The sequence below is a fragment of the Anomaloglossus baeobatrachus genome, chromosome 6, assembly GCF_048569485.1.
Source record: "Anomaloglossus baeobatrachus isolate aAnoBae1 chromosome 6, aAnoBae1.hap1, whole genome shotgun sequence".
Classification (NCBI taxonomy): domain Eukaryota; kingdom Metazoa; phylum Chordata; class Amphibia; order Anura; family Aromobatidae; genus Anomaloglossus; species Anomaloglossus baeobatrachus.
The window spans coordinates 573,213,378-573,236,019 of record NC_134358.1 but is presented as its reverse complement, the minus strand read 5'-3'; the positions used below and the strand labels follow the sequence as shown (position 1 = coordinate 573,236,019).

Sequence of the window (22,642 nt, the reverse complement as noted above, 5' to 3'; positions counted from 1 at the left end):
AATGGAATTCAATTGGAAACTTGAGCATTTTTCCGTCAGACCCACCTCCCTTGAAAATCACTGAAATGGATGGAAACCGCACTGAAATGGAATAGGAACAGCATAGGGAAGACATCCAGACACATCTCTGACTCCCAGGTCGCGGTTGAGAACAATGTTGTCCGAGTATTAGGCCACTTTTACGGACTGACGATAAAACATGGAAAACCAAAGATAAAATAGATTTTAAAGGACAAAATGTTAAGAAACTTTCTTTCCTGGATAATGACTTGTATAAGGAAAATTAATAAAGTGAAAAAAAATGACCTTCACTCCTTAGGCTTTGTCCATCGTGTGGATTAGATTTATGAAATCTCCTCGCTTTTGCTGGGACTATAAAATCAGATTTTCCTTTTCATCAAACTCTTTAAAATTAAAAACGCAAAAATGCAACATGTGAACATAGCCTTAATATCCGCGTCATCGCTCACTGTATTTCCCCGTCGCCTATGACTACAGTCCGGGTCGGACTGGCCCACTGGGGCCCTGCGTGATCCCCCGGGTGGTCCCGGGTTCCCATTGGGCTCCATGTGCTTCATATAGGGCTGGGCTATGGTAGGGGGCTCTGGGCTGAGCGGCCCCAACGTCCATTGTGCAGGTCCGCGGAGCCACTTGTTTCTACATCAATCAGGACTACAAAGTGCCTTGAACTGTTTGTGTGCCATCCCGGGAGTGCCACATAACAGACGCGGCCACGTCTGCTAATTGTGACATCACACAGTGCGCCCTGCACTGCTACTTCCCGCAGGAGAGGATCATCAATAGAGCTGCGAGCCAGATGGGAGACAAGCCGGAGGAGGTAAAAACTCTCCAAATATGTGGGTATGTATGTGTATATTTATATGTTCGTTTGTAAGACTTTTTTTTGTATAAATGTGTGTATGTCTATACATTACTGCGCTTGCCTATGTGTGCATGTGCATATCTGCGTTCATGTGCCTGCATGCATGCTTGTCCCTGTCTGCATTCTTGTTCAGGTTTGCGCATTCAGGTGCCTGTGTGTCTATGTATATATGCATGTGCCAGTGTGTCTACATATGTGTACATACATGTGCTTGTGTGCCTACATATATATGAATACATGTGCTTGTGTGTCTTCATATGTGTGCGTGCATGCGCCTGTGTCTCTATATGTGAGTGCAAAGCATTAACCAAAGCAAAAGGTGGCTACTTTGAAGAACCTGGAATATAAGACATATTTTCAGTTGTTTCACACTTTAAGTATTTCATTCCAATTCACAGGTTTGATGCCTTCAATGTGAATCTACAATTTTCAGAATCCTCCTCCTCAGAACTCTTTGAATGAGAAAGTGTGGCCAAACTTTTGGTCTGTACTGTGTGTGTGTGTGTGTGTCTGTGTGTCTGTGTGTGTGTGTATATATATATGTATATATATATATGTATGTATATATATATATGTATATATATATGTATGTATATATATATATATATATATGTATATAATATATAATTTAACTAAACAAAGTGCAGGTTTGTTCTAATAAACAAGCAAACAAGTGATCCAAAGGTGTATAGAAAAAATCCCATGGATTTATTAAAAGTGTCACTTTGTCCTGCAAAGAGTGCGGCCCCTCTCAGTTTTTTTCTTCTATATGCGGCCCATACACCCAGCTGAGTTTGAGACCCCTGGTTTAAGGTATTGTGTATCTGTGTTATCTTGTACTGGGGAAAACAAAGAATGGGAGGTCTTGTGATTTGTGTCAGGTGACTCGTGTTTGCTTGCTGGCTGGGTAGTGAACTATAAATTCCATTGACACACTGCAAGGCTTCTGAGTGGGCGAACCTGCAATTCAGATGTGGCTGTGTGACGCCCCTGGACTATCAGGTCATCACAGGGTACTGCACAAGCTGCCCTTCCGTGCAGTATTCCGCCTCCCTCTTTGTTCTGGGTCCCTAACTAAATAGTGTTGCCTCCAACAGCAAATCAAACCCTAGATACACCCTGCACCACACCCACCAGACACCAGTGGACATCTTGAGTGGAATAGAGTTGCCCACCTGGGGGAGTCAGGAGGGGAAGTGAGGAGTGTAGTCAATCAGTAGAGAAGAGTTGGGAAGTAGCCCTCGAGCTGAAAGGAGCTCAGAGGAAGTCAGGAGTGGTGGCTCCTGAAGGAACTGTCTAGGTTGCAGACGGTGGTCTGGGCCTAGAGGAGTCAGACCCCCGGTCGCAGAGGATTGTGGCGGGGTGCTCAGACCTGTTGAGGAGGACAGCCGGCAACCTAGCACTATCACCGGTGCGGGACCGAAGGCACGAGGGGGTACACGGACCCTAGGTCGGGAAGTAGCTTCAGGCAACCCGATAATTTACCTGAGGAGAACGAAGCCTTTATGATCTGTTCCCACCTGCTCCAGAATTGAGGCATTAGTGCAACGGGGGATAGGACTTTCCAACCCAAAACGGTCCATAAAATCCCAAGCGTGAGCCCTGAGAGCAAGCTTCCATACTTAGCCATAAGTATGGGGGCCGGCTAGTTAAATGCTACTGGGCCATCAAGTTGAAGTCAAACTAAGTGCCAGGAGGCAGGTCACGGATCACCACGCAGCACCACTTGGGGACGGGACCCGGACGTGCTCCCCTCAGCGGTACCCACAGACTTGGTTTACCCGGTCGTCAGTGTCTGCTTATGAACTGAGTGAGTACGAGAGTGACCCCAGCGCCCCACGGCACCCCTCACCGTGTCCCGTGGCTTCCCCCTCCCCGTGGAGGGTTACAACACCTAGCTGCCCCACTTCATCACCCCGGGTACTCCCAGCGGCAGCGGCGGTACTCTTCAAATTACCGTACCCCACGGGTGGCGTCTCGAACTATATATCTAAACTCTTCTGTAAATATCCCCTTCATTTTGAGTGGCCGCACTAACCTTTCCCCTGGGTCCAGAGACCCTCGAGCCACAGCGAACCCGGACCCGAGCAGCTCGGCTGCTTCCACGGGGGCAACACAGCTGCAAGGTAAGTGTATAGCATAGTTGAACACAATATCATAAAGAGTACTATTGGGTGTTACCTTTCCATTGTTTTTATCTGTACTGTTTATCCCCACTGAGTATGCGCTCCATGGACAATGCTACCAAGTGTGCGTCTTGTGAGATGTATGTATGCCTTGAACAGCTGTTCGATTGTGACTATGTCTGCGCTCAATGCCAACGTGTTACATATTTGGAAGCCCAGATAATCGATCTAAGTTTAGAGCTCACAACCTAGTAAATCTGCCTGTTTGGCTGATATTAGGAATGAAGGGCCAGGACCAGGATCACTACAGTAGGACGCTGCTTCTAGCAACCAGGAAAACGACTGCTGTAGAAAGGGGGGAAATAGGAGAGTAAGAAGCCCAGACAGATGCTGGTGGTAGGGGACTCTATAATTAGGCAGGTAGACAGGGTCATCTGTCGCCGAGACCGTGCATGCCGAACAGTGTGTTGTCTGCCGGGTGCTCGGGTCAGGCATATTGTAGATTGGATAGACATTGCTGGGTGGGGCTGGGGTAGACCCAGCGGTCATGGTGCACATTGTACTGATTCACAAAGTTAGAGGCAGGTGGAAGGTCCTTAAAAATTATTACAGGGAACTAGGAGAGAAGCTGAAGTCCAGGACCTCCAAGGTGGTGTTTTCAGAAATTCTACTGGAGCCACGAGCGTCACTAGAAAGACAGCGGAGCTTATGGAGATAGATGTGTGGCTTAAAAATTGGAGCAGGAAGGAAGGGATTGGGTTAATGGAGAACTGGAGCGACTTCTCTGTCACATTTACACCCTTCAAATATAGAGACGGAGAAAATTATGTTATAGACGAAAGAAAAAAGTCCTATAAAAGTAAATTTTATTAAACTATTAAAAATCCAAATGTTAAAAACTATGTAGTTTGTTACTGACCACTATGATTCAGCCCAACTTCATGTGAGGTGTGTGCAGAAAAGGGAGACTGGAGCGTGGGGTATCAGTCTATGCCGACCCACTACATAGCCAAAATACTAATGTCGCGGGCGGCGGGGCGCGTGCTCGCTACGGTCGGATCCGGGGCTTCTGCTGGGCTGCTCGGTGGCTCGAGCGGTGGGCCGGATCCGGTGACTCGAGCACCGCTCCTCGCCTGTGAGTGAAAAGGGGGTGGTTTTTGTTTGTTTTTGGGATCAATAGTTAGTTCGTGACGCCACCCACGGGTCGTGGTGATAGTGGGCACCACCGCTGCTTGGTGACGGGGATCCCGGGAGCGATGGCAGGGAGCAGCTGGGATGTTGATTCCCCCTCCGTGGGTAGGGGTTGGTGATCCCGGGGCCCGGTGGTGATATGGGGAGGCAGGGTAGCTGGGGTGCAGGGTTGCAGGGACAGTGTGGCGCAATGCCGGATGGCACTGTTGTACTCACTCAGATCTAAAATGCACAAAAGTCCTCGGTAAACCAAACGACTGGATGGACGGGTCCCGCAGCCGGCTGCTGCTTCTGTGTTCTCCCCGGACAGGTGGTGGCGGCTGTCTTTCCCTGCACCCTGAAACTGATTTGACTATGATGGTTTCCCAACGGTAGTCCACTCCCTGGTGTATATGACCTAGGGAGCTCTCGTTGCCCGCAGGCGCTGGCCCTTTAGATCTCTAGCCCTTGGCGGTGGCTCTATATCATGACGGGTTGGACGGTTGCCTTCTGACGGGACTTGGTAGTTAGGGAACCCCGGGGGTTCCGGTCACACTCGAATTTGACCTTTGCCGGCGGCTTCTAACCTGGTCGGGGTCCGATGGCCCTGCCCTTTTGTGCTGATGCAGGTTCTGCTTCCCGGTTCGGTACCGGCGGGTCACCGCCCGTCTCCGGTCCTTCGGTTTCACCAACCTGCACCTACTCCTGCAGACGGCCACCACCGTCTGCCGACCTTGCTCTCCGTGCCCGGGCTCCTTCCCAGACACCAGCAGCTTCACTGGTCCTCCACTACACTCCACTTCTCCACTTCACTCCTCTAACTACCTCTCACTCCTCTAACTGACTCTCACTGACTAACTGACTAACTGACTGCCTTTTCCCGCCTCCAGGACTGTGTACTCCTCGGTGGGTGGGGCCAACCGCCTGGCTCCACCCCACCTGGTGTGGACATCAGCCCCTGGAGGGGGCAACAAGGATTTTAAAGTTTGACGATGTACCTGTCTAGGGGAGGGGGTGTGGGCGATGCTATGCCTGTGACTACCTGGCTAGTCCAGGGCGTCACACTAATGAGTAGTGGCCGGGGGTGGGCTAGCAAGGGACTAGCTGTTCCTTCCCTTTCTCCTACCTACCAGCGGAGGTGCACTATACTTTTTATTTTCATTAAATCAACAGACAATGTTGTGTAGTGAGGAAATCATCCAACCTTTTTTAAAAGCTGTTATAGTGTCTGCCATTACTACCTCTTGTGGTCGGCATTCCACAGTCTGACTGCTCTAACTGTAAAGAACCCTTTCCTATTTAGCTGCCAGAATTGCTTTTCTTCCCCCGCAGTGAGTGCCCCTGGTCCTTAGTATTGTCCTTGGAAGAAATAAGTCCTGCGCCGTCCTTTATATTGACCACACATGTATTTACACATATAACTGAGATCTCCTCTGAGACGTCTTTTTTTCTAAGCTAAACATATCTAACTTTTCCAACCTCTCATCATACGGGCGGCCTCCATTACTCATCAGATGGTTGGCCTCCATTACTCATCATACGGGCGGCATCCATTACCCTCGGGCGACCTCCATTACTCATCATACTGGCGGCCTCCATTACTCATCATACGGGCGACCTACATTACTCATCATACAGGAGGCCTCCATTACTCATCATACGGGAGGCCTCCATTACTCATCATATGGGCAGCCTCCACTACTCATACGGGCGGCCTCCATTACTCATCATACGGAAAGCCTCCATTACTCATCATATGGGCAGCCTCCACTACTCATACGGGCGGCCTCCATTACTCATCATACGGGCGGCCTCCATTCCTTGTAGTAGTCTAGTTAGCTGCCTTTGAACTGACTCTAACTTCTTAATATCCTTTTTATAATGTGGAGCCCAAAACTGGATCCCATATTCCAGATGTGGCCTTACAAGTGACTTATGGAGGGGTAACAATACGTTGGGATCACGGGATCTAAGCTCTCTTGTTATACACCCTAAAATCTTGTTTGCTTTGACATTGAGTGCTGCTGCTCAACTTACTTGTAACCAGAATCCCCTGGTCTTTCTCCTTGTCATGATCCATGCCGGGCTGAGTCTCATCTTTGGATTTCAGGTCATGCAGGGATTAATTGCTTTCTGCCTCGCTCTGGAGGTCAGGTTGCTATATCCCGGCACTGCACTTGTGGAGACTTGCCAGTAATAGTTCTGCTCTGCAGCACGTGAGCCTGGCTTCTGTGAGTGTCCCCTGATCTGTGCCATATTTCAGCTACCGTCCTTACCTCTGCCCCTTCCTGTTCTACTTGTCTGCCTCTGTTCCCCTTTGACTTCCCAGTCGTGTCTCTCCTGTCCTGTTTCTCCGGACCGCTTGTTTACCTAGCCTCTCCTGACCTCTCTGCCCCGTCTCTGTGTTTGTTACCCCAGTGTCTGACCTTGCCTTGTTTGTACCTGACTTCTGTGTTAATCCTGATTCTGACTTTTGGCTTGTATTTGATGACGTTTTTTGTTTCTCCTTTTGGTTTCCTATCGGATTGACTTGGCTGATTAACTTCTCTGTTGTGTTTGCGCCCTCTAGTGGATATTCTGCTTACTGCACCCTGTGTCAGTTTTTTCCACTAGAGCAGCGTGACTCTCCTGATCTATAGTCCTGAGTTTACTTCTGTTTCAAAGGGGAAGGGTACATCCACTGAGTGGTAAATCACAAGGTTGTGGTGGAAGGGGGAATAGGTGGGGTGGTCGAGGTGTACGTGTGAAAAGTTCTAATGTTATTCAAAGCTTTAGTGAGCAAACACCAGATCATCCTATACCAAGAGAAATGAGAACAACTTCCATTACTGGAGAGCTTATTCCACTAGATTTATTTGGCAGCCGCACATCGCTTCAACTTTGAAATGAGGCTGATAAACAGCAGGTGCTGGAGTGGATGGCAAGCGCTGCATCAAGTGGCCTCTCCTCCTCTTCCTGCACCTCCACATCACACACACTTCATTCCTCAGAGGTACCACCACAATTACACTTGTTTTCCCCCGCATCACAAATCTCCAACCAGCAAACTGACTGTGGAGAACCACACATGGCCGAGTCTGCAGAGCTGTTCACTCATTCTATCCCATAAGCATCAGAGGTCTGCTCCAAAGATTCCCAGACTGAAGAGGAGGAAAACATCTGCACCGATGCCCAAAATCTTTATGAGTTGGATCCTGACCCAGATGAAGTAGGATCCCAGCAGAACCCTGACCCTCGTCATCTGACATTAATCCCTGGTGGTGGAGGTGATGATGATGATACTCAGATACCTAAGGCGCACACATACTGTGCTGTGATGTCAGGTCAGGAATAGGAGGAGGGGGACAGCATAGAGCATGATGACAAAGTTCTACATCCCACTTGGGTGAACCCAGAGGCACGCAGCTGTGTAGCTCAACAGATGAGGAGGAGAAGGAAGGCAAGGAGGTTACATTGGCGATTCCCGCACAAACACCTAGTGATGCAACCATAAGAAGCACTGCGTCCTCAGACACAACTCTGGCTGTGGCTAACAGCGGCCGCTGGTCTGCAGTTCGCAGGAAGGGTAAGCTAGCCTGGGCCTTCTTTGAGCCTGCAAAGTATGACTCAACTTTTGTTATCTGCCAACATTGTAGACAAAGACCCCAGCAGGGAAATGTGGCCCCCTCAATGTAGCTGTAATCATTTAGAGGGTCACCCCAGGCCTCAGGCTGACTCCACTGGCCTGGGACCAATCTGCAGCTGGTGACTCTCCTATCGCCTCTCCTCAGCGACCGGAGCGGGAACTGATCAGGCAGAAGGAGTCCATACTGCTGAAACCTGCAACCCCTAGCCCGGTAAGCAGCAATGCCCATACCTGGTTTCTGGAGTCCTAGTAAGAGATGCCGCTGACACGCCCACCAGGACTATGGGGCACTCAGAATCAGGCCGGTTCTGTTGGGAGGTCACGGCGGCAGAGCCCGACTCCGTGACCCTGGCAGTGTTGTTTTAAATGAGTGGGGGATATTTACACGGGATAAATCGTGATGCCACCCATGGTATGCAGAAAGATATGGTCCGCCACTGCCATTCAGTTCCCCTGGGGTCGGTGGTGATGCCGCCGAGGTGGTTCAGCTCTCCACGGGTAGAGCTTAACCACAGCGCAGGTGATCGTGTATGGTGGAGGAATTAACGTTGGGGTGTAGGATTGAAGACGCAGGCAGTAACTGGACAACACAGGGACCGTAGTTAACCTTTTACTCGGTAGTAGATGGTACAGGCCCGGGAGACTGGTCTAGCTGTAAAAGAGGTCCGGGTAGCCTGGAAGCAATTGAGGGGATCCACCTAGCCAGGTGGGTTAAGAGGCCTTCCTTCGGCGCTTTAACCTGTTGGTGCCTGCTGCTTGAAGCTATGCTTCGGCCCTCTTCCTGATGCTGGCACTGGTTCTCACCCATATGGCAGGCGCTGTGAGCATTCTACAGGTGCCGCTCCTCTGTTCACAGCTCCGGGCTCCACTATGCTGCTGTGCCCCGGGCGTTCTGTGTGGCCAGAAGACATGTAGTCTCCTGCCCTCCAGATTCAACTGGTGGGACTTCAGTATCCGCACAGCCTAGGACTCCAGTGTCCTGTCCTCTGCGCTCTGCTCTGTCACAGCTATATTCCCCAGGCTCTCTTTCTAGACTGTCTGCTCGATTATCCTCTGCTCCTTTCATTTTCACTTCTGTATGTGTTATTAACCCCTCTCCCAGGCCAGAATTCACAGGGAAGCTTCACATGAACTGAGTTTTAGAGCTCCCCCTTCTGGTCTGGAGTTAGGAAAGTGTTGACTGCTGGTGCTACCTAGTATGGGGACCCACCTTCTTGCTTCCAGGCATAACGTCACCCACTGTGAGGAGGGGAACGTTACTGTGGCAACCGGACCACTGGGGTGCCACACCCCCATTTTGAGAGGAGCTGGGTCTGCCCCGTGGCATCTGCAGTGAAGTCTTCAGGTGGCTGGGCCTTCCTGGGCTGTAGGCAGCCTGTTGCATCTACTCTGCAGCATTTGGGCATAGACCAAGTGGTGGGGAGAGACCTGAGGCCCGCAGGGCTGTCTGAGCTGGATGACCTGCTCCCTCAGGTGCGGCTGCAGAAGCCAACACTCGGACAGTCAGTGCAGAGATTTCGACATGCGTCCTGAACCTTTTTTCGCTGCAAAAGCGGATCCTGTTTTTCCAAGGAGAAACACGTGTTATTTTACAGGATCCTGTCACTTGAAATTATAGGCGCTATATTGGAGTCACATGATCGGGAGTGAGGGGAACTGAACGTGATAGACTGGAGAAGGAGAGATGAAGAGAGAGAAAAAAAAGAGAGAGAGAAAAAAAAAGAGAGGGAAAGAAAGAGAGAGAAACAGAGAGAAAGAGAGAGAGAAAAAGAGAGAGAAAAAGTGGGAGAGAAAAAAAGAGAGGGAAAGCGAGAGAGAGAGAAAAAGAGAGAGAAAGAGAGAGAAAAAAAGAGACAGAAAAAGAGAGAAAGAGAGAGAGGAAAAAAGAGAGAGAGAAAAAGAGAGAAAAAGAGAAAAAAAAGAGAAAAAGAGAGTGAGAAAAAGAGAGAAAAAGAGAGAGAAAAAAGAGAAAGAGAGAAAGAGAGAGAGAAAAAGAAAGAGTGAGAGAGAAAAAGAGAGAGAGAGGAAAAGAGAGGAGAGAGAGAAAAAAAGAGAGAAAGATAAAAAGAGAGAGAGAAAAATAGAGAGAGAGAAAAAGAGGGAGAAAAAAAGAGAGAGGAAAAAAAAGAGAGAAAGAGAGAGAGAGACACTAACGCCCCCATCATCACCGCACAAAAGCACGGACTATAATCCCCATCATCACCGCACACACCGGCACTACTGTCCCCATCATCACCGCATACACGCAGGCACTACCATCCCCATCATCACCGTACACCCCCCGGCACTACTGCCGTCATCACCGCACACACCCAGGCACTACCGCCCCTATCATCACCGCACACACACCGGCACTACCTGAGTGATGTCACCACTGACAGTGTGATTCACTTCAGTTGCTCTGTGGAGCTCACAGTGAGCGGCGATGTTCTACTGCCGCTCCTGTCAGCTTCCGATGTAGCAGAGTTGAAAGCGTCGTGGGCCCTTGTGTGGATTTCATCGGACCTGGAGGGGTATTTGGGGATTTTAATAAAGTGGTAAAGGGTGGGTTTTTTTGTCTTTTATTCCAAATAAAGGATTTTTTGATGTTTGTGTTTATTTACTTTCACTACAGATTAATCATTGGGGGTGTCTCATAGACACCTGCCATGATTAACCTAGGACTTAGTGGCAGCTATGGGCTGCCATTAACTCCTTATTACCCCGATTGCCACCTCACCAGTGCAATTCTGGATGAGCCGGGTAGAGTCCCGGGACTGTCGCATCTAATGGATGTGGCAATTCTGGTCTGGGCGGCTGCTGGCTAATATTATTAGGCTGGGGGGCTCCCCATAACGTGGGATTCCCCATCCTGAGAATACCAGCCTTCAGCTGTGTGGCTTTACCTTGGCTGGTATCAAAATTGGGGGGTACTGCACGGCGTTTTTTAAAATTATTTATTTATTTATTGTACTGCACGATATATACCCGCCCATTGGCGGCTGTGATTGGTTGCAGTGAGACAGCTGTCACTCAGCGTGGGGGTATGTCTGACTACAACCAATCATAGGTGCCGGTGGGCAGGGAAAGCAGTGAATACGAGATGGAATAAGGAGCGTCCGGCATTTTCAAAAGAGGAGAAGCCGCCGGAGCAGTGTGACAGCCGTGCAGCACCGTGCCCGTGATTGGTGAGTATGGGAGAGTGGGGGAGAGAGGGGAGAGACCGAGAGAGAGACCGAGAGAGAGAGACTGTGATCACGCCAGGCTGGTTTGTGCCCAGCAGGATCCTGTCTATCAGCATGCCAGCGGTCACATGCGTGGGCGTGCAGTATAGTCAGGATCCAGTGACAAACATTATTTGGACGCAGCTCAAAAATGCTACAAGTATCGTTTTTGAAAAATGTTCAAATACTGCAACTCGCTGGATCCTCCTATACCGCACGCAAACGCATGTGAACGCGCGCCCATTGCACATGCACTGAAATTAAAATGGATTTGCTCTGGATTCGCTTTTGCAGCAAAAAAGCGTTCAGGACGCATGTTACAGAAGCGTAGTGTGAATGCCGCCTGAGATGAGAATACCGCACAGATCAGCTGAAAAATGTGACTTTATGAGTTTCTGTCGGAGAAATGCTTCACTGAGAAAAAAATGAACTTTTTTGAATTTACCGAATGTCTGCAATGAAACAGCATGAAAAATGTAAAGGGGTGTGAATACTTTCCGTGCCGCCCGGACACTCCTCACATGTTACTTTCTCAGGATTGAGGCGGATTTTCTGGGGGAATTTCCTGGGTGTAATTGGAATCTGGCATTTGAGCTTTCCTGCGTCTTCTGTCCTCGTTGTTAGTGATTATTTGCACATTAGGTGGAAGGTTCCGGATTCCGTCCTCACTTCTCGGATGTTAGATTCTCGGTGCGGCTCGGTAAAGAAGCGAGTACGATCCCGAGTCTTGTAGCCATTACGGCCAATAATGGAAGCTTTGCTGCAGACTGCGCTGAATAATGCTGTTCAGAGGGGCCACATCCGGAATGTTCTGTTCTTCTTTTGGATTGTTTGTAGGATTAAACTATGAGGTCTCTTCTGGTTGGTCAGGCATGAGTCCCGGAGATGGGACAATGCATCCGCCGCTACAGGCCGAGCGCAGCATCGTGTGGCTGTAACAGTGGCGCAGAGTGGGCTGTGAGCGTCCGTCCTGCTGCACATAGCGCCTCCTCGCCAGGCTCCATTCTACAACGCCTGGACAAGAAGCTGCGCCGCTCCCTGGAAGATGTGGAGAGGCCCTTACAAGAAAGGAGGACGCCCCTGCTCCACCGGAAGACATCATTATCACCACTCACTAATGGAATGGCCATTTCTGATGCTCAATAGACGCCATCAAGAGAGGACACAGACTACACCCTGTCCATGCACCGCGCCTGCACCTCTCCTTCCTACATAGCTGCATATATACCGCGGGGAAAAGGCACTATTCACCCCCAATTCTGCACAATCCCCCCTTATAAAGAGGAGATTTACCTGTAACTGACATCAGAGGCGACCACAACTACGAGAGGGAAAATGGGAAAATCCAGAAAATCCAGATAATCCAGGAAATCCAGAAAATCCTCGCGTCTGATTTGGAATATTTTTTTTTGTAAATTCGCACACACTGTTTGCGGTATATTGGCACACACTATTGGCAGTATATTGGCACACACTATTGGCAGTATATTGGCACACATTGTTGGCGGTATATTGGCACACACTGTTGGCGGTATATTGGCACACACTGTTGGTGGTATATTGGCACACTCTGTTGGCGGTATATTGGCACACACTGTTGGTGGTATATTGGCACACACTGTTGGCGGTATATTGGCACACACTGTTGGCGGTATATTGGCACACACTGTTGGCGGTATATTGGCGCACACTGTTGGTGGTATATTGGCACACACTGCTGGTGGTATATTGGCACACACTGTTGGCGGTATATTGGCACACACTGTTGGCGGTATATTGGCACACACTGTTGGCGGTATATTGGCACACACTGTTGGCGGTATATTGGCACACACTGTTGGTGGTATATTGGCACACACTGTTGGCGGTATATTGGCACACACTGTTGGTGGTATATTGGCACACACTGTTTGCGGTATATTGGCACACACTGTTGGCGGTATATTGGCACACACTGTTGGCGGTATATTGGCACACACTGTTGGTGGTATATTGGCACACACTGTTGGTGGTATATTGGCACACACTGTTGGTGGTATATTGGCACACACTGTTGGCGGTATATTGGCACACACTGTTGGTGGTATATTGGCACACACTGTTTGCGGTATATTGGCACACACTGTTGGCGGTATATTGGCACACACTGTTGGTGGTATATTGGCACACACTGTTGGTGGTATATTGGCACACACTGTTGGCGGTATATTGGCACACACTGTTGGTGGTATATTGGCACACACTGTTTGCGGTATATTGGCACACACTGTTGGTGGTATATTGGCACACACTGTTGGCGGTATATTGGCACACACTGTTGGTGGTATATTGGCACACACTGTTTGCGGTATATTGGCACACACTGTTTGCGGTATATTGGCACACACTGTTGGCGGTATATTGGCACACACTGTTGGCGGTATATTGGCACACACTGTTGGTGGTATATTGGCACACACTGTTGGTGGTATATTGGCACACACTGTTGGTGGTATATTGGCACACACTGTTGGCGGTATATTGGCACACACTGTTGGTGGTATATTGGCACACACTATTGGCGGTATATTGGCACACACTATTGGCGGTATATTGGCACACACTGTTGGTGGTATATTGGCACACATTGTTGGCGGTATATTGGCACACACTGTTGGCGGTATATTGGCACACACTGTTGGCGGTATATTGGCACACACTGTTGGTGGTATATAGGCCCATTCCTCCATACATATCTGCTCTAGAGCAGTGATGTTTTAAGCCTGTTACTGGGTAACATGGACTTTCAAATCCCTCCAAAGGTTTTCTATGGGGTTGAGATCTGGAGACTGGCTAGGCCACTCCAGGACCTTCATATTCTTCTTATGAAGCCACTCCTTCATTGCCCTGGCGTTGTGCTTGGGATCATTATCATACTGAAAGACCCAGCCACGTTTCATCTTCAGTGCCCTTACTGATGGAAGAAGGTTTGCAGTCAAAATCTTACGATACATGGCCCCATTCACTCTTTCATGTACATGGATCAGTTATCCTGGTCCCTTTACAGAGAAAAATCCCAAAAGTGTAATATTGCCACCACCATGCTTCACAGTAGGTATGGTGTTCTTTGGATGTAACTCCGCATTGTCTCCTCCAAACACGATGAGGTGTGTTTCTACCAATCAGTTCTACTTTGGATTCATCAGACCATATGACATTCTCCCAATACTCTTCTGGATAATCCAAATGCTCTCTAGCAAACTTCAGACGGGCCCGGACATGTACTGACTTAGGCAGGGAAACATGTCTGGCAGGGCAGGATCTGAGTCCCTGGCAGCGTAGTATGCTACTGAATGTAGCCTTTGTTACGGTGGTCCCAGCTCTATGCAGGTCATTCACTAGGTCCCCCCTTGTTGTTCTGGGATTTTTGCTCACCGTTCTTGTGATCATTTTGACCCCACGGGGTGAGATCTTGTGTGGAGCCCCAGATCGAGGGAGATTATCAGTGGTCTTATATGTCTTCCATTTTCGTATTATTGCTCCCACAGTTGATTTCATCACAACAAGCTGCTTGCCTATTGCAGATTCATTCTTCCCAGCCTGGTGCAGGGCTACAATTTTGTTTCTGGTGTCCTTCGACAGCTCTTTGGTCTTCACCATAGTGGAGATTGGAGTGTGACTGTTTGAGGTTGTGGACAGGTGTCTTTTATACTGATAAGTTCATACAGGAGCCATTACTACAGGTAATGAGTGGAGGACAGAGGAGCCATTACTACAGGTAATGAGTGGAGGACAGAGGAGCCTCTTACAGAAGAAGCTACAGGTCTGAGAGAGACAGAAATCCTGCGTGCTTTTAGGTGACTAAATATTTATTTTACACCATAAGTTGCAACAATAAAATCTTCCAGATCAGAGGCGGGGATCTCCTGGATCTTCTCATTTTGCCTCTTATAGTTGTGGTTTTCTCTGATGTCAGTTACAGGCAAATCCCATCTTTATAAGGGGGGAACTCGCACAGTCGGGGCTGAATAAGTAGTTTTTTCCCCCCAGTCTCTGTTTGTGTGTGTGTGTGTGTGTGATATATATAACACACCCCTCCATACATACATACAGGGGGCAATAAGTATTGAACATATGACCCTTCACCCTGGCGATTTTCCGTTTCCCCTTTTTTTTCCTCCCCTTCTTCCGAGAGTCGTAACGTTTTTATGTTTCCGGCAATCTTGGGATTTGGGGCTTATTTTTGCGGGACGAGTTGTGATTTTGAATGAAACCATTGGATTCCCCACATAGTGCAGTGGAAACCAGCAAAAGAATTCCAAGTGCGAAAAAGTGCAAAAACAGTGCGACTGCCGGATGATGGTTTTTGGGGTTTTCTATTCACTGTGTTCACTTTATGGTAACGCTGATGTGTGGGTGCGATGCATCAGGTCGGGGCGAGTTCATAGACACCAAACATGTATAGATATGTACATTTAGCTAAAGGGTTAAAAAAAATGTGCACGTTTGTCCAAAAAAAGCACAACTTTTTGCGCCAGTTTCCACGATCCGTAGCGTTCTCATTTTTCGGGATCTATGGCTCAGTGATAGCTTATTTTTTGTGTCTCGAGCTGACATTTCTCCCCCCCGCACTCCCATCCTCTTCTCTCTCTCCCCCCGCACTCCCATCCTCTTCTCTCTCCCCCCGCACTCCCATCCTCTTCTCTCCCCCCCCGCACTCCCATCCTCTTCTCTCTTCCCCCACACACTCCCATCCTCTTCCCTCTTCCCCCCGCACTCCCATCCTCTTCACTCTTTCCCCCGCACTCCCATCCTCTTCTCCCCGCACACCCATCCTCTTCTCTTTTCCATCCGCACTCCCATCCTCTTCTCTTTTTCACCCAGCACTTTCATCCTCTTCTCCCTTGCCCCTGGACACCCATCCTCTTCTCTCCTCCCCCCAGCAATTCCATCCTCTTCTCCCTTCCCCCGCACTCCCATCCTCTTCTCCCTTCCCCCGAACTCCCATCCTCTTCTCCCTTCCCCCGCACTCCCATCCTCTTCTCCCTTCCCCCGCACTCCCATCCTCTTCTCCCTTCCCCCGCACTCCCATCCTCTTCTCCCTTCCCCCGAACTCCCATCCTCTTCTCCCTTCCCCCGAACTCCCATCCTCTTCTCCCTTCCCCCGCACTCCCATCCTCTTCTCCCTTCCCCCACACTCCCATTCTCTTCTCCCTTCCCCCGCACTCCCATCCTCTTCTCCCTTCCCCCGAACTCCCATCCTCTTCTCCCTTCCCCCGCACTCCCATCCTCTTCTCCCTTCCCCCGAACTCCCATCCTCTTCTCCCTTCCCCCACACTCCCATCCTCTTCTTTCTTCCCCCCGCATTCACATCCTCTTCTCTCTTCCCACCCACACTCCCATCCTCTTCTCTTTTGCCCCCGAACTCCCATCCTCTTCTCCCTTCCCCCGAACTCCCATCCTCTTCTCCCTTCCCCCACACTCCCATCCTCTTCTCCCTTCCCCCGCACTCCCATCCTCTTCTCTCTCCCCCCGCACTCCCATCCTCTTCTCTCCCCCCCCGCACTCCCATCCTCTTCTCTCTTCCCCCACACACTCCCATCCTCTTCCCTCTTCCCCCCGCACTCCCATCCTCTTCACTCTTTCCCCCGCACTCCCATCCTCTTCTCCCCGCACACCCATCCTCTTCTCTTTTCCATCCGCACTCCCATCCTCTTCTCTCTTCCCCCCCACACTCCCATCCTCTTCTCTTTTGCCCCCGAACTCCCATCCTCTTCTCCCTTCCCCCGAACTCCCATCCTCTTCTCCCTTCCCCCACACTCCCATCCTCTTCTCCCTTCCCCCACACTCCCATCCTCTTCTCCCTTCCCCCGCACTCCCATCCTCTTCTCCCTTCCCCCGCACTCCCATCCTCTTCTCCCTGCCCCCGCACTCCCATCCTCTTCTCCCTTCCCCCGCACTCCCATCCTCTTCTCCCTTCCCCGCACTCCCATCCTCTTCTCCCTTCCCCCGCACTCCCATCCTCTTCTTCCTTCCCTCGTACTTCCATCCTCTTCTCCCTTCCCCCGCACTCCCATCCTCTTCTCCCTTCCACCACACTCCCATCCTCTTCTCTACCCCCGCACTCCCATCCTCTTCTCCCCCCCCATCCAATTCTCCCCCCATCCTCTTCTCCCCCCATTCTCTTCTCTTTCCTCCATCCTCTTCTCTGTCCCCGTCCTCTTCTCTCTCCCCGTCCTCTTCTCTGCCCCCCATCCTCTTGTTTGCCCCCCCATCTTCTTCTCTCTCCCCCCGCACTCCCATCCTCTTCTCTCTTCTCCCCTGCAATCCCATCCTCTTCTCTCCCTCCCGCACTCCCATCCCATTTCTCTCCCCCCCGCACTCCCATCCTCTTCTCTCTTCTCCCCTGCAATCCCATCCTCTTCTCTCCCTCCCGCACTCCCATCCTCTTTTCTCTCCCCCCGCACTCCCATCCTCTTCTCTCTTCTCCCCTGCACTCCCATCTCCTCTTCTCTCTCCCCCCCGCACTCCCATCCTCTTCTCTCTCCCCCCCACACTCCCATCCTTTTCTCTCTCCCCCCCGCACTCCCATCCTCTTCTCTCTTCTCCTTTGCACTCCCATGCTCTTCTCTCTCCCCCCCACACTCCCATCCTCTTCTCTCTCCCCCCCCTCACTCCCATCCTCTCCTCTCCCCCCCGCCCTCCCATCCTCTTCTCTCTCCCCCCTGCACTCCCATCCTCTTCTCTGTTCCCCCGCACTCCCATCCTCTTTTCTCTTCCCCCCCGCACTCCCATCCTCTTCTCTCTTCGCCCCGCACTCCCATCCTCTTCTTTTTTCCCCCGCACTCCAATCCTCTTCTTTTTTCCCCCGCACTCCCATCCTCTTCTCTCGCCCCCCCGCACTCCCATCCTCTTCTCCCCACACTCCCATCCTCTTCTCTTTTGCCCCCGAACTCCCATCCTCTTCTCCCTTCCCCCGAACTCCCATCCTCTTCTCCCTTCCCCCGCACTCCCATCCTCTTCTCCCTTCCCCCGCACTCCCATCCTCTTCTCCCTTCCCCCGCACTCCCATCCTCTTCTCCCTTCCCCCGCACTCCCATCCTCTTCTCCCTTCCCCCGCACTCCCATCCTCTTCTCCCTTCCCCCGAACTCCCATCCTCTTCTCCCTTCCCCCACACTCCCATCCTCTTCTCCCTTCCCCCGCACTCCCATCCTCTTCTTCCTTCCCCCGAACTCCCATCCTCTTCTCCCTTCCCCCACACTCCCATCCTCTTCTTTCTTCCCCCCGCATTCACATCCTCTTCTCTCTTCCCCCCCTGCAATCCCATACTCTTCTCTCTCCCCCCGCACTCTTAACCGCTTCTCTTTTCCCAGCGCACTCCCATCCTCGTCTCTCTTCCCCCGCACTCCTATCCTCTTCTCTTTTCCATCCGCACTCCCATCCTCTTCTCTTTATCACCCAGCACACCCATCCTCTTCTCCCTTCCCCCGCACTCCCATGCTCTTCTCTCTTCACCCCAGCAATTCCATCCTCTTCTCCTTTCCCCTGCACTCCCATCCTCTTCTCCCTTCCCCGCACTCCCATCCTCTTCTCCCTTCCCCCGCACTCCCATCCTCTTCTCCCTTCCACCAGACTCCCATCCTCTTCTCTACCCCCGCACTCCCATCCTCTTCTCCCCCCCATCCAATTCTCCCCCCATCCTCTTCTCCCCCCATTCTCTTCTCTTCCCTCCATTCTCTTCTCTGTCCCCGTCCTCTTCTCTCTCCCCATCCTCTTCTCTGCCCCCCATCCTCTTGTTTGCCCCCCCATCTTCTTCTCTCTCCCCCCACACTCCCATCCTCTTCTCTCTTCTCCCCTGCAATCCCATACTCTTCTCTCTCCCCCCCGCACTCCCATCCTCTTCTATCTTCCCCCCGCACTCCCATCCTCTTTTCTCTTCCTCCTTCACTCCCATCCTCTTCTCTCTTCCCCCCGCACTCACATCTGCTTCTCTTTTCCCCTTGCACTCCCATCCTCTTCTCTGTTCCCCCGCACTCCCATCCTCTTTTCTCTTCCCCCCGCACTCCCATCCTCTTCTCTCTTCGCCCCGCACTCCCATCCTCTTCTCTCTTCCCCCCACACTCCCATCCTCTTCTCTCTCCCCCCCACACTCCCATCCTCTTTTCTCTTCCTCCTTCACTCCCATCCTCTTCTCTCTTCCCCCCGCACTCACATCTGCTTCTCTTTTCCCCTTGCACTCCCATCCGCTTCTCTTTTCCCCCGCACTCCCATCCTCTTCTCTCTCCCCCCCGCACTCCCATCCTCTTCTCCCCACACTCCCATCCTCTTCTCTTTTGCCCCCGAACTCCCATCCTCTTCTCCCTTCCCCCGAACTCCCATCCTCTTCTCCCTTCCCCCACACTCCCATCCTCTTCTCCCTTCCCCCGCACTCCCATCCTCTTCTCCCTTCCCCCGCACTCCCATCCTCTTCTCCCTTCCCCCGCACACCCATCCTCTTCTCCCTTCCCCCGAACTCCCATCCTCTTCTCCCTTCCCCCGCACTCCCATCCTCTTCTCCCTTCCCCCGCACTCCCATCCTCTTCTCCCTTCCTCTTCTCCCTTCCCCCGCACTCCCATCCTCTTCTCTCTTCTCCCCTGCAATCCCATCCTCTTCTCTTCCTCCCGCACTCCCATCCTCTTCTCTTCCTCCCGCACTCCCATCCTCTTCTCTCTCCCCCCCTCACTCCCATCCTCTTCTCTCTCCCCCCCACACTCCCATCCTCTTCTCTCTCCCCCCCGCACTCCCATCCTCTTCTCTCTCCCCCCCCGCACTCCCATCCTCTTCTCTCTCCCCCCCGCACTCCCATCCTCTTCTCTCTCCCCCCCCGCACTCCCATCCTCTTCTCTCTCCCCCCCCGCACTCCCATCCTCTTCTCTCTCCCCCCGCACTCCCATCCTCTTCTCCCTTCCCCCGCACACCCATCCTCTTCTCCCTTCCCCCGCACTCCCATCCTCTTCTCCCTTCCCCCGCACTCCCATCCTCTTCTCCCTTCCTCTTCTCCCTTCCCCCGCACTCCCATCCTCTTCTCTCTTCTCCCCTGCAATCCCATCCTCTTCTCTTCCTCCCGCACTCCCATCCTCTTCTCTTCCTCCCGCACTCCCATCCTCTTCTCTCTCCCCCCCGCACTCCCATCCTCTTCTCTCTCCCCCCCACACTCCCATCCTCTTCTCTCTCCCCCCCGCACTCCCATCCTCTTCTCTCTCCCCCCCCGCACTCCCATCCTCTTCTCTCTCCCCCCCGCACTCCCATCCTCTTCTCTCTCCCCCCCGCACTCCCATCCTCTTCTCTCTCCCCCCCCGCACTCCCATCCTCTTCTCTCTCCCCCCGCACTCCCATCCTCTTCTCTCTTCTCCCCTGCACTCCCATCCTCTTCTCTCTCCCCCTTGCGCTCCCATCCTCTTCTCTGTCCCCCCCGCGCTCCCATCCTCTCCTCTCCCCCCCGCACTCCCATCCTCTTCTCTCTTCTCCCCTGCACTCCCATCCTCTTCTCTCTCCCCCCCGCGCTCCCATCCTCTCCTCTCCCCCCCGCCCTCCCATCCTCTTCTCTCTCCAGCCCGCACTCCCATCCTCTTCTCTCCTCCCCCGCACTCCCATCCTCTTCTCTCTTCGCCCCACACTCCCATCCTCTTTTCTCTTCCCCCGCACTCCCATCCTCTTCTCCCTTCCCCCACACTCCCATCCTCTTCTCTCTTCCCCCGCACTCCCATCCTCGTCTCCCTTCCCCCGCACTCCCATCCTCTTCTCTCCCCCCCCACACTCCCATCCTCTTCTTTCTTCCCCCCGCATTCACATCCTCTTCTCTCTTCGCCCCACACTCCCATCCTCTTTTCTCTTCCCCCGCACTCCCATCCTCTTCTCCCTTCCCCCACACTCCCATCCTCTTCTCTCTTCCCCCGCACTCCCATCCTCGTCTCCCTTCCCCCGCACTCCCATCCTCTTCTCTCCCCCCCCACACTCCCATCCTCTTCTTTCTTCCCCCCGCATTCACATCCTCTTCTCTCTGCCCCCCTGCAATCCCATACTCTTCTCTCTTCCCCCGCACTCCTATCCTCTTCTCTTTTCCATCCGCACTCCCATCCTCTTCTCTTTGTCACCCAGCACTCCCATCCTCTTCTCTCTTCCCCCCGCACTCACATCCGCTTCTCTTTTCCCCCCGCACTCCCATCCGCTTCTCTTTTCCCCCCGCACTCCCATCCTCTTCTCTCTCCCCCCCACACTCCCATCCTCTTTTCTCTTCCTCCTTCACTCGCATACTCTTCTCTCTCCCCCCGCACTCTTAACCGCTTCTCTTTTCCCCGCGCACTCCCATCCTCTTCTCTCTTCCCCCGCACTCCTATCCTCTTCTCTTTGTCACCCAGCACTCCCATCCTCTTCTCCCTTCCCCCGCACTCCCATGCTCTTCTCTCTTCCCCCCAGCAATTCCATCCTCTTCTCCTTTCCCATGCACTCCCATCCTCTTCTCCCTTACCCGCACTCCCATCCTCTTCTCCCTTCCCCCGCACTCCCATCCTCTTCTTCCTTCCCTCGTACTCCCATCCTCTTCTCCCTTCCCCCGCACTCCCATCCTCTTCTCCCTTCCACCACACTCCCATCCTCTTCTCTACCCCCGAACTCCCATCCTCTTGTCCCCCCATCCAATTCTCCCCCCATCCTCTTCTCTTTCCTCCAACTTCTTCTCTGCCCCCCATCCTCTTCTACCCCCATTCTCTTCTCTTCCCTCCATCCTCTTCTCTGTCCCCGTCCTCTTCTCTCCCCCCATCCTCTTCTCTGCCCCCAATCCTCTTCTTTGCCCCCCCATCTTCTTCTCTCTCCCTCCCGCACTCCCATCCTCTTTTCTCTCCCCCCGCACTCCCATCCTCTTCTCTCTTCTCCCCTGCACTCCCATCTCCTCTTCTCTCTCCCCCCCGCACTCCCATCCTCTTCTCTCTCCCCCCCGCACTCCCATCCTTTTCTCTCTCCCCCCCGCACTCCCATCCTCTTCTCTCTCCCCCCCACTCCCATCCTCTTCTCTCTTCCCCCCGCACTCCCATCCTCTTCTCTCTTCTCCTTTGCACTCCCATCCTCTTCTCTCTCCACCCCGCCCTCCCATCCTCTCCCCCCCCGCCCTCCCATCCTCTTCTCTCTCCCCCCTGCACTCCTATCCTCTTCTCTGTTCCCCCGCACTCCCATCCTCTTCCTCTTCGCCCCGCACTCCCATCCTCTTTTCTCTTCCCCCCGCACTCCCATCCTCTTCTCTCTTCGCCCCGCACTCCCATCCTCTTCTCTCTTCGCCCCGCACTCCCATCCTCTTCTCTCTTCCCCCCGCACTCCCATCCTCTTCTCTCTCCCCCCCACACTCCCATCCTCTTTTCTCTTCCTCCTTCACTCCCATCCTCTTCTCTCTTCCCCCCGCACTCACATCTGCTTCTCTTTTCCCCTTGCACTCCCATCCACTTCTCTTTTCCCCCGCACTCCCATCCTCTTCTCTCTCCCCCGCCGCACTCCCATCCTCTTCTCCCCACACTCCCATCCTCTTCTCTTTTGCCCCCGAACTCCCATCCTTTTCCGTCCGCACTCCCATCCTCTTCTCTTTTTCACCCAGCACTCCCATCCTCTTCTCTCTTGCCCCAGAACAC

At 52.3% G+C, this 22,642-nt stretch overlaps 1 protein-coding gene across 1 annotated transcript in view; it reads left to right on the top strand.

Annotated features, from left to right (window-relative positions):
- The window catches only part of LOC142243695 (uncharacterized), a 541,000-nt gene that overhangs the window by 464,032 nt on the left and 54,326 nt on the right, over nucleotides 1–22,642 (top strand). The window lies entirely within an intron of this gene.